The sequence below is a fragment of the Martes martes genome (assembly GCF_963455335.1).
Source record: "Martes martes genome assembly, chromosome: 3".
Lineage (NCBI taxonomy): Eukaryota > Metazoa > Chordata > Mammalia > Carnivora > Mustelidae > Martes > Martes martes.
In genome coordinates, this window is record NC_137890.1 from 29,724,830 (window position 1) to 29,743,193 (window position 18,364).

The 18,364-nt window shown below is 39.6% G+C and overlaps 1 protein-coding gene across 4 annotated transcripts in view; it reads right to left on the reverse strand.

The window, feature by feature from the left end:
• The window catches only part of SCEL (sciellin), a 105,869-nt gene extending 98,145 nt beyond the window's left edge, over positions 1–7,724 (reverse strand). For 2 of the 4 annotated variants that reach the window (XM_080799545.1, XM_080799544.1), the window contains exon 1: positions 7,567–7,724. The gene's annotated coding sequence lies outside the window, so the exon portion shown is untranslated. The remainder of the gene's footprint in view (positions 1–7,566) is intronic. The other 2 variants (XM_080799543.1, XM_080799542.1) reach the window with 1 other exon arrangement.
• Between the last annotated feature and the right edge of the window lie 10,640 nt (positions 7,725–18,364).

An 18,364-nucleotide genomic window follows, 5' to 3' on the forward strand; every position in this document is an offset into this window, starting at 1 on the left:
CCCACACACTCAAGGCTTTAAGGTTGATGTTATCATTATCTTCATTCTACACCTAAGTGAAACTGTGGGATGAATGATTTCAATGGAGTCAGAGTCTTTTTTCAGAAGGTAGGGCAGGAGTTGGAAATGTGGGCAGTGGTGAAATTACTTGTTTCTGGAAAGAGGTTTTAGGATGAATATTTTGCCTGAGGCTCCATAGCCAGTGCACAAGTTGGGATTTGACCTGGCAACAAAGTTCTTGTCCCTAGAAACCCAGGAAACAAAAAGAGGCTGGCAGGTGGAAAGTAACAGGCTAAAAGAAAGGGTGAGAAGAATGACATTTCCTCCACTGTAGATCCCTGATGGACCTCAACTGAGTAAGAGATCAGACTAGGCTTTCCTGGATCATTTTACCAAAGTATAATAAGATCAGCACTGAGTCATAAGTGATTATTTTAACTGCTCCAAAATCTTCCAATTTACCAAGCTTCTAATATACTTAGGCAAACTGATATCTTTACGAAAAAGAGCAAACATGAACACTCACCTAGGGGACATCACTATAGTGATGAAAAGTATTTAAAAGCTAATGTAAAATAAAGAAATAAAAACAGCCAAGAATGGGTAAAGACTGGCAGAGGTCCACGCCCTGGTGGTATTCACCTTTGTGTATGAAAGCCTGGGTGGTTTCACAGCCCAATGATTGTGCCATACCCACCAGTCCCTGTTTCCCAGAGATCACTGGTTAGCGGGAAAAAAACCCTAGAAACTGGCAAAGAACAAATGTCATCAAACTGTTCTCTGTAGAAGAGTAAGAGGAGGCTGGTAATTACAAACCAATAAACACAAGCCTTAGCTTCTGGAAGACAAATAAAAACAAACAACCCATTACCACCCAAAAGAACATGAAATATTATGTAAGAAGAAAACAAACAGGTCTTCGTGAAGTGCAAACATTAACAGGTCCATTTAAATTAATGGATTGTGTTTAGCCTTCACATGCAGTGTAGAAGCAAATCCAGTAATTACCAGGCTGGTAAGGACTCATTTAGCCTGCTGCGATGGTTGGAAATTTGCTATTTCTTTAGTCACGCGATCTCAAAGTCTGAGCTTAGCACTGAGAAACTTGCTCACTGGCGGTGAAACAGTTCCGAACGTATGCAAGTGAAATCTTTCAGCCAGCCAGAGGTCTACAGGCCACTGGTTTTCTGGTACCCACCATAACATTTCCTGTTTGTTCTATTTTTAGTGTGAGCCCGTCATCACCTCTTTTCCACAGAATCACAGCATCGAGTTCTAGCATGAAGAGTTCTACTCTCTGGGACTATGATCTGTTTCAGTCTATAGAAGACACTGATTTAGGGCTGCCTGGGTGGCTCAGTCATTAAGCATCTGCCTTTGGCTCAGGTCATAATACCAGAGTCCTGGGATCGTGCCCCATATCCGGCTCCCTGCTCAGTGGAGAGCCTGTTTCTCCCTTTCCCTCTCCCCCTGCTTGTGCTCCTGTTCTCGCTATCTCTGTCTCTGTCAAATAAATACATGAAATCTTAAAAAAAAAAAAAAGACACTGATTTAATACTCACTAATAAAAATGCTATGGAACAAAAGTTATCTATCACCTGAGCCCTTCATGGGCTATTTTCAGTTTTAGCTGAAAACATTTGTTAAATGAGTGAAGACCCAAATTCTTAACCATGGACTATGAGCCAAAACCCCATTAGTTACCATAAGTACTTTACCATGTTTCATATTCACAATGGCTCTGTCATGAGGTCATTCTTTATTACAATCTTACACTGTACCATCTTTTTTATTATACCAGTAATACATGCTCAAAAGAAAATGTGAAAAGTCAAAGAAAGCACAAAGAAGAAAAAAAATGAGACACCTTTCATCTATATCATTATTTTCTTCCAGGGTTTTCTTTGCCTATTAGATCTTACTGATCGACATTTTTTCAATGTCATTAAAAATAATTAAATGATCATTTCTTCTGCAACTAAAATATATTTCATCTTATGTGTCTATGAATATAACATAACTCCTCTGGTGTTTCCAACAAAACCATACAAAAATCTTTGACCACACCTCTGATTATTTTCTTTGGATGAATCCCTAGAAGTGAAATTGCTTGCCTAGGGGTATAACTTCTAAAAACTTTTTGATCCCTATTGTCAAATCTCCTTCCTTAAAACCCGTACCAGCTTATAATGCACCAGCAGTATATAAATGCCCACATATTCACTAGCATTTAGAATCGTCACTTATTAATCCTTTAACAATTTAATAAATGAAAGTGGAATCACTTTACCTCAATTGCATATTTTCATGATTGTACCCATTATTTTATTTATTTTGTGAATTCTCCACTGATTTATATTACGTGCTTCTTACTGTTCTCTTATTCTCATCATATATCAGTAATAGTAATTTTTACTTCTCCAATTTTTACTTGCCTGCTTATTCTGATTGTTTTTATCAGCAGCTTTCACTTTTCTAATTATCTTTCCCCTTATGAAATCTTTCAGTCTTTAAAAATTCTGTAGACCATGCATGAAACTTGTTTCTGACTTCAAAATCCAAGCAATCACCAAGACCCACAACCCTGCTCCTACATATCCCTTACAGGATGTCTTTCCCTACACACGCTACCAATTCAAACTACCACAATCTGCTCACTATTTTAACAGCTTCCTCGATATATTCCTGGTCTCTAGACTTAATCTCTTCTAACCCATTCTCTGCCAGAGAGTCACCATCTTGCTTAAAACTTTTCAGTGGTGCTCCATTTCCGTCAGGCTAAAAGCCAAGTTGTTAACAAGGCTTGCTTACAAGTCCACACACCCTCCTGCCTCATCTCTCCCCACTCCCCATTCCTCACTCAAGCTCTGGTTTCAGCCACACTAAATCACGCTAATTCCCTGAAGGCTTCATCCATTTTATCACCCTTAGGCTGTTGCTTATTCTATGCACTAGGCCCCAAACAGTCTTAGTTCTGAACCTTTCCTCACCCCTTAACTCCCTTTTCAGGAAAGACTTCTATTCATTCTTTAGGTCACATAACCTCCCAGAAGCATTCAGTGACAGCATTGTAACCTGGCCCCCACCTCCCCAGGATGAGTTAAGGGACATACTAAGTGTTCAAATAACAAAGAGTATCTCTCGGTAAAAACATTTACCAAACAGACTGCCTGTTTGTGTGACTGACTATTCTTCTATCCCTAGAGTGAGTACACGTGAGCACACAAGTGCACGCATGCTCGCTCACACACACACACACACGCATACACACACAGACTAAATCTTGAAAACTGTAAACAAGTCCATTTTCTCTACAGTTGTGTTTCTAGAAACTTATTAGAGTATCTGGCACATAATCAGCTCTAGAGGGATATATATTAGACAGACAAATGAGATTAATTAAATGTTTATGCATGCTTTCTTAAAATTTTTTCAAAAGTATTTTATTGTTACATGGAAACTCTATTACATATGGAGTTACTCTGGTAATGGTGAATCCCTTTCCTATTAATATGTGATTCTTCCTTTGTCACATATAAAATTCTTACATATTCTAGAATGCTTCATGACTGTCTGTCTTGTTCCAGAAAGTTGTTTTTAGTTTCTTGCAAGAGAAATAACATTTTAATTACTGTCTTTTTTATAATACATTTTAATACCGGTGCAAGCACCCCTCATTAATTTCCTTTGTATAAATTCTATCAACTATTCTAACCCACTTATTTCTTTCATATAAACTTTAAAATTATTTCCTCTAGTTCCAAAATAAATATTTTATTGGAACTTTTGATCAGAATTGCACGAGTCCTATAAAATGAATTCAAAAGAGCTGACATTTATGATATTCAATCTGTCCATCTAGGGACAGTACTCAAAGAAGCATTTACTCAAGAAATTCTTCATGTCTTACAATAAATTTCTGTGGTTTTTTTTTAAATTGGGTCCCACATTTTTCTCATGGAGATTTTTTCTTGATGTTTTACATATCTTGTGCTATTGTGAAAGAAATAGTAAATATATATATTTACTACTTCTTTATATATTTATATAAAATGTATTTATATATTTATTTATATATATATATATATATATATATTTCACTAAGAATTCTAAATTTGGGGGGCACCTAGGTGTTAAGGGCCTGGCTTCAGCTCAGGTCATACTCCAGGGTCCTGGGATCGAACCCCACATCGGGCTCCCTGCTCAGCAGGGAAATCTGCTTCTCCCTCTGCCTGCCACTCCCCCTGCTTGTGCACGCACACTACTCTCTCTCTCTCTTTCTCTCGCAAACAAATAAAATATTTTTTAAAAAAGATTTTTAAAAATTTTTAAAAAGAATTCTAAATTTTCTTCGTATCTACTGGTGTTGTGAGACATGCATGATCATACAAATTACCCTTGGTTCAAAGTAGAATCACTATTCAGTCCAAGTCTATCTGGATTCCAGCCTCCCACAGTTTTTTCTATACAGATTCCTTTCAAACTTTTACCTAATGACAAAAGCAAGAACACTGGGAAGGAATGGGGAAAAGGGCAGGGTTATAGGAGGACATTTTTCTGCAAAACCTTTTAAGTAAAATTAGCTCCTAGTGCATTTGTACCATGTGGCATCTTTGCATTTTCTCAAATACCACCAGTCCCTGGGATGTGTATGTTCCAGTTTGAAAAGTATGGTCTACAGTTTACTACCTCCCCCCAGGAGGTTCCATAAAAGGAGACTTAATTACATTTTAGGTCAGGGGAACTTAGGTCTAGAAATGCGGAATAAATTATTTAGATGCTTGGAGTTCTCAAGAATACAATTACGATGAGGATTCAGCACTGGTGGTTCTCATGTTTAGAAGTAAGCTAGTTGTCATTTAATGGGGAGCCATAAAAGGCACTCTTCCAATTAATAATCACAATAAAAGGATGAGTTGTATCCTTAATAAGTTTAGCAACTGACATAAAATGCAATCTAATAAATATAGCTGTCATTTGAGAAAGCATCCGTTTGAAGAAGGGCCTCTCCCAAATTCTAAAATCACACAGATTTTTACAGCAATAAACTAGAAACACTTAAACATATCTGATGAAGACTCGTGATTAAAAAGTGAACCCTGAGAAACTAATGACAGTACACAGAAATTTTACATAAAACCCTTACTCCAAAGTTCTCAGCAAGAGAAAAGGAAATTTGATCAACCAATGGTCTGGAAGCAGATAATATCAGAAGATATGCTGCGTGGGACAACAAAGAACTCCCTTGACCTCCTGGCGAAGGTTTTTACCACTTTTTTCGTAAAGAATGCTTCAAGTTAATGCCTGGATCACAGGGATGCTCTCACTTAAATCATGTTTACTTAAGTTGACTGCTTAGTGAATTAGATACCGCAGTCTGAGTTTAGTCATTCAAAACATATTCTCTCTGTTTTGTTTACAGAAAAATTAGTTTTTTAGGTATTTCAGTCGAAACTCCAGTGGTTAGGGAAGACATTGCAATTACAGAATGGAAGCTGAGGTAGGGATGTCACAGATGGGGAGCACCACAACCTCCAAACACATACCACATTGCCTTCCTGAAGAGGGGCTGACTGCTCCTTGGATTAAAACCCTGGGAATACAATGCTTCAGAGGATGGACCCCATAAACCACAAATAAAAATGTATCTCATTATGTAATAGTCATACCACACGCACAAGTATTACTGGATAAGGAAATTCTTGTTTCCATATCATTTTAGCTTTTTTATAAAGCCAGAGGAAAGCTCATTTATTGCTCCTACATATTTTATGTGAAAGAAATTTGAAAAATCATTGAAAAATTCAGTAAGACGAAAGTCAGGCTTCTCTTTCCGATTCTGGTAACCATGTCTTGGCAAGTTGCTCGACACTAATATGTTTTGTTGTCCTCATCTAAAAAATTCATGCATTAGACTAGATAAGGCTATGCTCCATTCTTATCAGAAATTTCTGTCGCTGGAATCAAAGATTTACTTGAAGCTAAAATTTAAATAAAACCCTGACCTGGGGGCGCCTGGGTGGCTCAGTGGATTAAGGCCTCCGCCTTCGGCTCAGGTCATGGTCCCAGCGTTCTGGGATGGAGCCCCTCATCGGGCTCTCTACTTAGCAGGGGCCTGCTTCCTCCCCTCTCCCTGCCTGCCTCTCTGACTACTTGTGATCTATGTCTGTCAAATAAATAAATAAAATCTTAAAAAAAAACCCAAAAACCCTGACCTGTTTATCTGCATTCTGTCTAACCTGACATTTAAAATCAACCCAATGCTTTTCTAAATTTTTTACTGAAAAAATTTTTCTAAAATTTTTACTGAGAACATTTCTCAGTTTTCTCAAACTGATGTTCCAATAAACCCTGGAGTACAACAGATATCAGGAAGACCACATCTGCTTTATAAACTGTGGAAGTGATAGCCAGTTTTAAATTTGATCCCCTTTACTGAAAAGTAAACTTACAACCCACACATGCTATACTTTAGCTCTCTGATTACTATAAATGTTTGAAAACCAGGTTATAAAATTCCTCAGTAAACCTTTGGGAATTGAGCTCTAAACCCCTCTGAGACGCATATGACCTGGTCAGCAATGGGAAGCAATGAGAAGGCTAGAACTTAAGGCAGAGCCTCAAGGCTCTTGGGAGGGAGACACTCCTCTAGTGGGCACAGAGCTACTACTTGCAAACTGCATGTATCCCCGAGTTTGAGTCCCAAGGCTTTATGTCATAAATGGAAACAGTGCAGAAAAAAACATGAGTCAGATAAGTCAGCTTTGTTATCAATTATAAAGGAAAGCCTGGTTAGAATAATTTTTCTAATCCTATCAAAGAATCAGTTTCTAAATCCAATTTTCAGGACTAGAATATGAATAGAGGTTGAAAATTGCCCCCCATCTACACTAACCAATTCTTAGGTTAGAACTGAGGATATAACATAGAGAAGTTGGCTGAATATACATGAATCCCTGGAGGACATTATGCCCCCCACCCCCCGAACCTGCTGCCAGTTCATGCCATCCTGCTTTATTCCTTGGTACACTGTGCAAGAAATGTGGTTTTTCTTATTTGGGGAAGATGGGGTACAGGGGGTACGGGCTTGTCATCTCCTCCTCACAGCTCAGTGCTTGCAATGTTTTTAACAGTCAAGAAAAACAAATCCGTAAAATAATGGAGTACACCATAAAAGCATCATCTGTGAAAACAGGGAGGTCCTCTTAAAAAATGTTTTTATAGTCACTTGCGAAATAGAATTGCCTTGAAGAAGTTACTATCCTTACAGGTGATCGGATTCACCAGCTGACAGCTCCCACACGGAAACTCAAAGAGGCTTTCATTTCTCTGCTACCCGTAATTGTGTTAAGTTGCAGAGAAGTTAAAAGGCAATGCCATCCCAAATCACAAGAAGCAGCAGAGCTGTTGACAAGAAGAACAGCCCCTTGGGAGCTGTCGAGACTTAACTGGAGAAACGACAAAGTTAAAACAGTAAGTTTTCATTGTAGTCATTTCCAAAAAACACAGGGAAAGTAATACAAGGAAAGCAGATACATTTATGTTTGCAAATATCATTCAACTTACCTCTCTTGAGGCAAAAAACAGGACCTTTTGTCTAAACTGTCTGCAGCGATTCCCCAGGTGGATCCTGCTGAAACTAATGTGTACCCGGAGTTAAATGAGTGTCCTTTCCACCTCTACTTGACTGTGTTAATGAATAGTTCTGCGGCTTCTCCCTCAGTGGCTGAGTCACCCAGGGAGGAGGTGGGTGGTGTGAAAGAGGGTGTCACCTTATATAAATACCAATTCAATTAAAACAGGCTCACTCATGGACCTACTGTCTCTGTTTGGCGCATTCTTGTTCTAAGTTATGGCCTCGTTATGCCAAAAAGAATGTACTCCTGTTATCGCCCTTTTAATTGATATCAACAATACGCAGAACAAGGAGGCATAGTACCCAACCCATTTTGGATTCTCTCTTTTTTTTTTAAGGTTTTATTTATTTATTTATTTATTTGACAGAGAGAGAGAGAAATCACAAGTAGGCAGAGAGGCAGGCAAAGAGAGAGGGGGAAGCGGCTCCCTGCCGAGCAGAGAGCCCGATGAAGGGCTCCATCCCAGGACCCTGAGATTATGACCTGAGCCGAAGGCAGAGCTTAACCCACTGAGCCACCCAGGCGCCCCCCATTTTGGATTCTCTTAAAAAGCAAAACAGAAACTTAAGGTAGGGAGAGTTTTTCTCTATCTACCCATAGAGGCTGGAAGGCTGGGGCACCGAGGCACAACACAAAAAGCACACTGCTCACGGGAACCATATCCTTTAGGAGAGAGAAGGCCTTTGAAATTCTGAAATCAGAAACTAAGAAAGGACACAAATTCTATACTTGGGGTATTTTATAAAACCATCAGAGGAAACAAGCATTATGAAATGTAAGAATTCTGATCCTTTTGTTATTCCAACGTAGATAACAACGTGAAAGAGCCGCTTGGAACGTCTTTCACATCTAAGGGCAGAAGTAGACTCTAGTGTCAACACCTGCTCCAGGAAGGAAGCAACAACATAGAAAAGCTATGCTTGGTGGGGGGTTCCCATTACAGGGTCCGAAATGTACCTTCCATCGTAGCCTGGGAGACTTTACAAGAAGCTCAGCAAACCTGGAACGTTGCCAAGCAAAGCCAAGTCATTAGAACTTCCTGGGTCATCTTTATTCATTTGTCATACCAACAATTAACCAAATACTCCCAGTTTCAAGACAGCTCCTGAAAACTACAGGCCAGCTGAACTGTAGTCACAGAAATGACCATAACAACAAGTAGAAAAATGTTCAGACTAGAAGGCACAGACAATTGTAGTATGCAGTCATTATACTCTGGGACACCACTTCCTCAATAGGCCCTTTTTCTGGGCTGAAGAATTTGAAAATCTAAAATGGAAAATTTTCTTTAAAAGTAACATACAGGGGCGCCTGGGTGGCTCAGTGGGTTAAGCCTCTGCTTCCTCCTCTCTCTCTCTCTCTCTCTCTGCCTGCCTCTCTGCCTACTTGTGATCTCGGTCTGTCAAATAAATAAATAAAATCTTAAAAAAAAAAAAAAGTAACATACAGGAGTGCCTGGGTGGCTTAGTGGGTTAAGCATCCACTTTTGACTCAGGTCATGATCCCAGGGTCCTGGAATCAAGCCCCACATCGGGCTCTCTGCTCAACAGAGAGCCTCCTTCTCCCTCTCCTAATTCCCCTGCTTGTATTCCCTCTTTCTCTGCTGCTCCCCCTGCCTGTGCTCTCTCTCTTTCTCTCTGTCTCTCTGTCAAATAAAATCTTTTAAAAATTAAAAAAAAATACAAGTAACATATATATATATATACATGTATATCCCATCCTTCCACAGAATTTTATAAATGTAAAAAATTTTAGAAATATGTTCTGAACTTCTGTGATGCCTGTAAATGTTGATTAGGTCGAGGCTGGATATTAATACTATAGATGAGAAAGTTGAAAAAACATGTTTGTTCAATTCAAAAAATAAATTAGAAGTTATATTCAGCATTATAAAGAAGTAACATTCAGTAAAACAAATTAGAAGTTATATTCAGCATGATTCAGCATTCAGTTAGCCAAATGAAGGGCTAAAACAGTTTCAGAGCCAGCTTGTAGGGACAGGCAATAACTCACATTATAGAATGTTTAAATGTATGTTTTTGTCCTCATAAAATATAGAACCAGAAAAATAAGTTTTTAAATTTTAATGAAGTAAAATATACTGCCCAAGATACATCTTAGGCTTTTGAGCTTCCAAGCAATTATTTCTGCCTGTAATTGATGGTTCCTCTCATCCAGCAGGAATCCATACCACTAGGCCACACCAGTGTCTTTTCATTTAGAACCAAATCTTTGACTCAAGAAGGGGTTCATTCTAAACACTTGGGAGACATTCACGCCTCCTCCTGGCTGAGCAGACATTCAGCGAAAAGGCTGCTAAGAATTAAGAATCTCAAAGTTTGAAGAGGTCAGTCAACAATGTGTTTGGGTGTGGAGGTGGCCAGATAGGTTTGGTCTTGGTTTCACTCAGGCCTTGAGCATGTTTGGAATACTTGGTCCACCGGCCTATTTCGCTGTGAGTGTCTGAGTCCTTGAGGTCTCTTTAGAACATGAGCTCCTATTGCTGTGCAGAAGCTTTTGATCTTGATGAAGTCCCAAAAGTTCATTTTCGCTTTTGTTTCCTTCGCCTTTGGAGACATATCTTGAAAGAAGTTGCTGTGGCTGATATCAAAGAGGTTACGGCCTATGTTCTCCTCGAGGATTCTGATGGATTCCTGTCTCACGTTGAGGTCTTTTATCCATTTCGAGTTTATCTTTGTGTACGGTGTCAGAGAATGGTCGAGTTTCATTCTTCTACATATAGCTGTCCAGTTTTCCCAGCACCATTTATTGAAGAAACAGTCAACAAAACAAAGAGGCAACCCACAGAATTGGAGAAGATATTTGCAAATGACAGTACAGACAAAAGGTTGATATCCAGGATCTATAAAGAACTCCTCAAACTCAACACACACAAAACAGACAATCATATTAAAAAATGGGCAGAAGATATGAACAGACACTTCTCCAATGAAGACATACAAATGGCTACCAGACACATGAAAAAATGTTCATCATCACTAGCCATCAGGGAGATTCAAATCAAAACCACATTGAGATACCACCTTACACCAGTTAGAATGGCCAAAATTAGCAAGACAGGAAACAACATGTGTTGGAAAGGATGTGGAGAAAAGGGAGCCCTCTTACACTGTTGGTGGGAATGCAAACTGGTGCAGCCACTTTGGAGAACAGTGTGGAGATTCCTCAGGAAATTAAAAATAGAGCTTCCCTATGACCCTGCAATTGCACTACTGGGAATTTACCCCAAAGATACAGATGTAGTGAAAAGAAGGGCCATCTGTACCCCAATGTTTATAGCAGCAATGGCCACGGTCGCCAAACTGTGGAAAGAACCAAGATGCCCTTCAACGGATGAATGGATAAGGAAGATGTGGTCCATATACACTATGGAGTATTATGCCTCCATCAGAAAGGACGAATACCCAACTTTTGTAGCAACATGGACAGGACTGGAAGAGATTATGCTGAGTGAAATAAGTCAAACAGAGAGAGTCAAGTATCATACGGTTTCACTTATTTGTGGAGCATAACAAATAATATAGAGGACAAGGGGAGATGGAGAGGAGAAGGGAGTTGAGGGAAATTGGAAGGGGAGGTGAACCATGAGAGACTATGGACTCTGAAAAACAACCTGAGGGTTTTGAAGGGGCGGGGGGTGGGAGGTTGGGGGAACCAGGTGGTGGGTATTAGGGAGGGCACAGATTGCATGGAGCACTGGGTGTGGTGAAAAAACAATGAATACTGTTACGCTGAAAATAAATAAAAAATTTAATAAAAAAAAAAAAAGAAAGAAAGTTAGCTTTAAAAAAAAAAAAAAAAAAAAAAAAGATACCTCCTCACCCCAGACAGATTACAAATGTGATGTGGAAAATGGAAAAAAAAAAAAAAAAGTGCAAATGGGACAAATAAGCATCTCGAACTTCTCTAATCTATTATATAGGACACGCTGGGGTTGAAAAGAGTCCCCCTTTTTCCTCCCAGATGGAAAAAATGTTATGTGTACGTTAAAACAAAGATACAAAGATATATCATTAGGATGATAATTACAGAGCCAATTTCTCTTTGGCTGGGAGTAGACAGATGTCAGAATTGCTGCATTACTTCCAGTGCTGCAGGAGCTGGTGCATCACTTCATACACTCTGATGGGGCCAGCATAATGTGGGCCAATAGAGAGCTCAGTGGAGGGCCCACGGGAGCCCGAGTGCCATTTTCTGTGCAGCCCCTTTCTTCACTATGGACAAATCACTTAACCCTCATGCCCGTGTCTTTCTTGGTGCAGCAAGACTGATGAGACCTCTTTACCAACTGCATAAAGGTCACCATGAAGATGTCAGGTTTTTTTAAACGAGGACTCCAAAACTTTGGTCTATAAAAAACATCAGAAAGAACCAGAAGGACTCAGCTCTGAGTCCTTTCTGACTCTTTATGCTACAAATAGGAAATCCCCTGCCCAAAGAAAACAGCAGAGATTAGGCATGGTTGATGGTGATTATAATGATGATGATGAAAATAACAACAATAGCAACATTAACCATTTAAATATGTGCCAATCACTGCTAAGTGCTTTACCTGTATTATTTCATTTGATCTTCACAAACAACCTACACCATAGGAACTGCTGTTATGTCCATGATAGAGACAAGAAAACAAAAGCCTAAGACAAACACAGCTAGGAATTAGATATGTCCCGAATTCCAGTTGAGGTACTCTGACTGCAGAGCCCACATTCTTGGGTATGAAGCTCTACTATGTCTCCAAAATGCCAAAAAGGAGCATGGGTGCTACTTGATCCAAGAGACTGTGGCTAGACCACACGATGAGCTAAATGTATGGCAGGCCTGAGTCCTGACTAGTAAGTGACAGAAAAGTACAATTGCTTTTAGCAGGGAATGTATGTAAATCTTAAACCATCATAGCCCATGTGTGTTGGATTGCAATGTTAGACGAGAGAATGGCCTTGACTGGCTTCAGAATCCAGGGTCCCTTAATGACAGTGTAAATCTAACTTATCAATAAGTTTTCTTTTTCTCTTTATTTAAAGAATATATATTTACTGGTTTAAGACTATTTTTAGAGCAGTTTTAGATTCATAGCAAAATAGTCATGTACAGTGAAATCCCATATACCCCCTCCCCCACAAGTACAGCTTCCTCTATTATAAACTACCCCCACCAGGCATGTACATTTGTAAAATGGATGAATCTACACTCACACATCATTGTCCCTCAAAAATCCATAATTTACATTAGAACATCACTCTTGGTGCTGTACATTCTATGGATTCGGATGAATGTATAATGGCAGACATGTATCTGCCATTATAGTATCATACAGATCCTCTCACTGCCCTAAAGATCCTCTGTGCTCTGTCTAGTCATCCTACCCTCCCCACAACTCCTGGCAATGACTGACCTTATTACTGTTTACATAGTTTTCTCTTTGCAAAATGTCATCCTGTTGGAATCATACAGTATGTAGACTTTTCAGATTGGCTTCTTTCACTCAGTAATATGCATTTAAGGTTCTTCCATGTCTTTTCACTGCTTGATAGCTCATTGCTTTTCAGCTATTCCACTGTCTATACCACAGTTTATTTATCCATTCGCCCAATGAAAAACATCTTATTTGTTTCCAACTTTTGGCACTTAAGAACAAACTTGCTATAACCATCCACAGGCAGTTTTCATTTAAAAAAAATATTTACACAATATATTTTGAACCAGCCATATACTTACATTTTCAGAAATTAAAAGTATAGAAAGGAGTACAATGAACAGTCTTCCACTCCCCCCAAACTTTGATCTCCAAAAAAGGGCAGTTATTTAGTTTCTTCTGGGTCCTTCCATTGATATTTATACATATATGAGCAAATGTAAGATACAGTTATTTCCTCCATTTTTTTTCTGAAATGTTTGCATATTACATTATTCTGAATCCTTTTTTTTTTTTTTTTTTTTTTTTGCTTTAACATCATATCCTGACGATCTTTCTACACTGTGTTTTTTCTGGCTGCTTGGCCTTTCATCCTATGGATATGCCATAATCTACTTCATCAATCCACTATTAATGGACATTTCCATCATTTCGAAGCTTCTGCTAATGAGCAATGTTGCAGTCAGTAACACTGTACATAAATATTTGGCACATATGTGTATATACCTGTAGGATAAATGCTTATAGACGTGCTAGATCCAAGAATTTACACATTTTAACACTAGTAGATAAATACTAGCAAATTGTCCTCTGTAATGGATTTACCAATTTATCCCTCTTACTCTCATTTGTCTTCTTCAATCATTTGCTCACTTAACAAATATTAAGTACTGCTTAATAGCACTTAATTAATTAAGTGCTTCTAGTACTGTTTCAATCCAAAGAACAGGAAAATTAATGAGACCCAGTACTTGCTCTCCAGGAATTCACCATGTTTGGAGAGATGGACATTGAATTAAATAACTGTAATACACAGAAATATTATGGTCATAGTTTACATGGTAGAGAGACTGAAGAATTCTACCTGGGCCTGGGGGCTAATGTTGATATTGAGTTTCAAAGTTTGTATGAACATTGATTCGATGGTCGAAGGGGAGAAGAGCCATCCATCCACTTTGCCTTCCTAGATTTGCTCCTTAAGGTCTTCCAGATTCCTGCTTACGAATATGGTTCAGGCTTTGGCAGTCTGAGGCAATGTGAAGCATGACTGGTCCAATTAATGAGGGAAGTAGGAGCAGAGATCTAGTTGGGTAAACAGGACTCACAGCCAGATTCTCCTCAATAGTGCCAAAGTCAAGAAAGCCTGCTTGGAAGTTTTGCTGGCAGTTTTCCTGCTCATTCCTGTACCTACCCAAAGCAGCATTTCTGCAGCGACAATAACAGTTCCTCAGGGTGGTATATGTCTGTCCACACTTTCCCAGTCATATCATCTCCTATAGAAAATGTAAGCTACACCACAAACACAGTGGAAGCCTCCTGCTCCAGGCTGAAATAACCAATTCTGCAGGGATTAGAAGGAAGAGTTGCTCTTCCTTCCACTGAAAAACCTAGAACGGCAAATCAGCTTTTAAATTTTTTTTTTTTTTTTTACAAATCAACTTTTATAATTAAAGTCTTTACTTTTAGATTGTTATTTCATAATTTCATGATCATCAGGTCTGGTTTTCTTCATTCTTCCTTTTTTTTTTTTTAGCTCTGGTTTTTTTCAATTCACAGTCAGTGCTTTCCACTTTATATCAGTCTCTCCATTGCCAACTACCTCATGGTATTATATCACAAGCCCCTTGAGATCAGAGAGCAGGGCTTAAATGTGTCTCTATTTCAAAGGTGTAGCACAGTTCCTGACTCATAATAGCACTCACTAATTGTTGACTGAATGAAGGAATAATGATCATAAGCAATAAGTGGGCATACACAAGGGATATTCACCATTTGCCAAAAATCTGGTTTATCTGTCTTGTAAGTCTGATCTTCTTATGATATTTTTCTATCCCTGTCTGAACTATATAAATTATAACGGGCTGAACTACAGACTAGCCTCAGTTCTTCAACGCACCGGTAATACTCACTGCTCTCTTAAAGCAGGAAAAGATTTCTCTGCATTTTATAGAGATTGCTCAAACAGTAATTATCATAACTGAACTTAATACCTGAGGTTGGAGCCTCCATGACCATTGTGTCTCCTCCCTTGCTCTCTCCACATCCACATCTATGAAATGGTCCCTGACCCATCACTGTCAAATCTACCACCTGCTTCACTCTAACCTTTCCCTTCTACTTGACTCCCACCACCTGTGCTTGAGCTGGGAACTTCAGCATCCTCAGGGAACACCATTTCAACCACCTGCTAACTGGCCTCTTTGCTGTTCAGACCTGTCCCCTACTGAGTCACTCAGGCTCTTTCAGGATGTAAAGATCAGAGATAAACTCCAGAAATCTCAGTCAACGGAAACACACTACCAGTGGCAATTAAACAGGGAAGAGCCACAGTACCCTCAAATAATGATGCTCAGAAATCTACAACTTAATACAGGAAAAAGACTCAATGTAGCAACTGCACTGAAGTAAAGATAGGCATTACAGGAAAAGCCTGTTTCATAGTAAAGGGTCAGAGAAGCCTCTTGCAATCTCCAGTTGTTCTCCCTCTGAAAGGGTCTTTGCAAAATCTGCTTTCTCCCAGAGAACCACTGACTTGTGAGTGGATTGCCCAAATGGAGTGTCAGCTGGAATTTCTTATACCTTCCTAGTCATGTAAGGCATATTTCTGCCATGTGACCAGGCCTTCTGGGGTCTCACCAGGCACAAATCATCAGTTTTACTGTTAACAAGAAACAATGCTGACCAGCTGGTACAAACCATCCTGAAACTTTTAGGGCACATGGTTACAAAGTAATGCTATTAATACAATTCAGATGAGTGCTGTGCATGCTTATTTTTTTAGTGTAGTAGAGTAACTCAGGCTAATCCCAGGCTTGTTGGAATTAACCCTCACAGCACAGGAGGTTTATTACAAAGATTCAGGAGGCTGACAGACATTGTCAGCAGCCTTTTTATTCTCTTCTTGCTTCTTCTTTCTACTATGTTACCATTTTTTCACAGTTCCTGCAAGTATCAGCTTGAATCCTCTGAGAGAGAACTGCTTTGAGACTCCTTTGAGTTGGGCGGGGCCGGGGGTTGGTAGTCCCCTGAGTTTCTACAGAAAGAGCCTCTGCACCAGTCCATCTCCTGAGCTTCTGGTGAGCCACAGAGGATGGTTTTGTTCAGACACCTACCCCATCTCAATCACCTGTGACCAACACCAGCTCTGCATGGTTCAAAGCACAGTTCCTCGCAACTGCTCGGAAGTGAGCTGAGTCCATAGCACACACCAAGGTGTTACTTTCTCCCCAGTAAAGACACATCCCCTTTTAATATTATTTTTCCAAAAGACAGGCAATCAATCATATCACTCTCCAACCTCAAACATATCATAAATTCCCATGTCCCATAAAATTCAAACACCTTACATTCAGATAGGAATATGTTATTCAATATGGCAGCTACTAGCCATCTGTGGCTATTCAAGTTTAAATTAACCAAAATTAAATAAATTTAAAAATTCAGCTCTTCCGGGGCACCTGGGTTACTCGGTCATTAAGTGTCTGTCTTTGGCTCAGGTCATGATCCTGGGATCCTGGGATCAAGTCCCGCATGGGGCTCCCTGCTCCGGGGGAAGTCTGCTTCTCCCTCTCCCACTCCCCCAGCTTGTGTTTCCTCTCTCTCTCTCTCTCTCTGTCAAATAAATAAATAAAATCTTTAAAAAAAATTCAGCTCTTCAGTTGCACTAGCCATTTCTTGAATATCATATTGGATAGGGCAGATAAGATAAACAGGAAGGTGGTCTGCCTTATTGAAGCCACTTTCAGCTATTCCAGGCTCATCCCCCACCACTTACCCTGTGCACCCGAAGCTCTAATAACATCAGAATCCTTGCTATTGCTCAAACTACTGTGCAGTTTATGCCTTTACTATTTGTTCTTATGGCACAGCTGTGACCTGAAATATCCTCGCCTCTTATGCACCTGGCAATGTCTTATTCACCTTTAAAAGCCAGGCAAACACATAGCCTGTTCTGTGAAGATATTCCTACCATTCCACTCTCCAAACATGGGCAGGAACTCCCCTTTCTCTTTGCTCCAAGAAAACTCTGTATGTGCTTCTACTGTAGCACTTAGCTATGTTATTTGGTAACCTAGCTGTACTCAGCGTACCACACATATTCTGGACTTTAATAGTGGAGACCATATAGCTAGTACTTAAGAGTCCCACTGGTCTTGGCCAGTGACGATTTGTGTAATCTTGCAAAACTCTTGTCTCAGTTTCCTCATCTGTGAAATGAGGATAATAAAATAATACTTCCCACATAAGGGTCATAATGATGATCAATTATGTTCCTATCAAAAAGTCCTTAGAATGGGGCCTGGAACTTAGGGTGCTACCTAAAAGTAAGCTATTAGTGAAATATTAATCAATTTTGTTTATTTACATATAAAAGAAGAACAAGAGTGTAAGTGCAATTAATGACCCCACTCATCTAGACATATTTGCTGTGTCCAATGGTCAAACTCTAGTGAGCAAGTTTAAGTAGTTGTCTACCACTAAACATGGGTTTTGGAAGGTGAATGATGATCTTCTCAAGAGTCAGTCCCTGGGACTTACTGATAAACTGTTGATAGATTTATAAAGGGCTTGTCATCCAGGACTTTGGTCTTTTGAGCCAGAAAGGATTATTTATGAACAACAGAATGAGAGGTGCCTGTGTGTGTTCAGTATTCACCGTCATGCTCCACAATTCCTTCTCTCCAATTGCAGCTTGTTATTATGCACACTCTCTTCATTACTGGCTGGACGCTTCTCTCTTCTCAATCCCCATCTCTCTCTTCTGCTGCAGTGTTCCCACATCCAACCACCATGGTGGAGTTTCATTTCTCTCTTAAAATCTATTTTCTCATAAAAAAAATCTATTTTCTCGGGGCACCTGGGTGGCTCAGTGGGTTGGGGCCTCTGCCTTCAGCTCGGGTCGTGGTCCCGGGGTCCTAGGATCGAGCCCCGCATCAGGCTCTCTTCTCAGCGGGGAGTCTGCCTCCCCCCACCCCCGCCTGCCTCTCTGCCTACTTGTGATCTCTGCCTGTCAAATAAATAAATAAAATCTTTTAAAAGAATCTATTTTCTCTCTCCTCTAATAATTCAC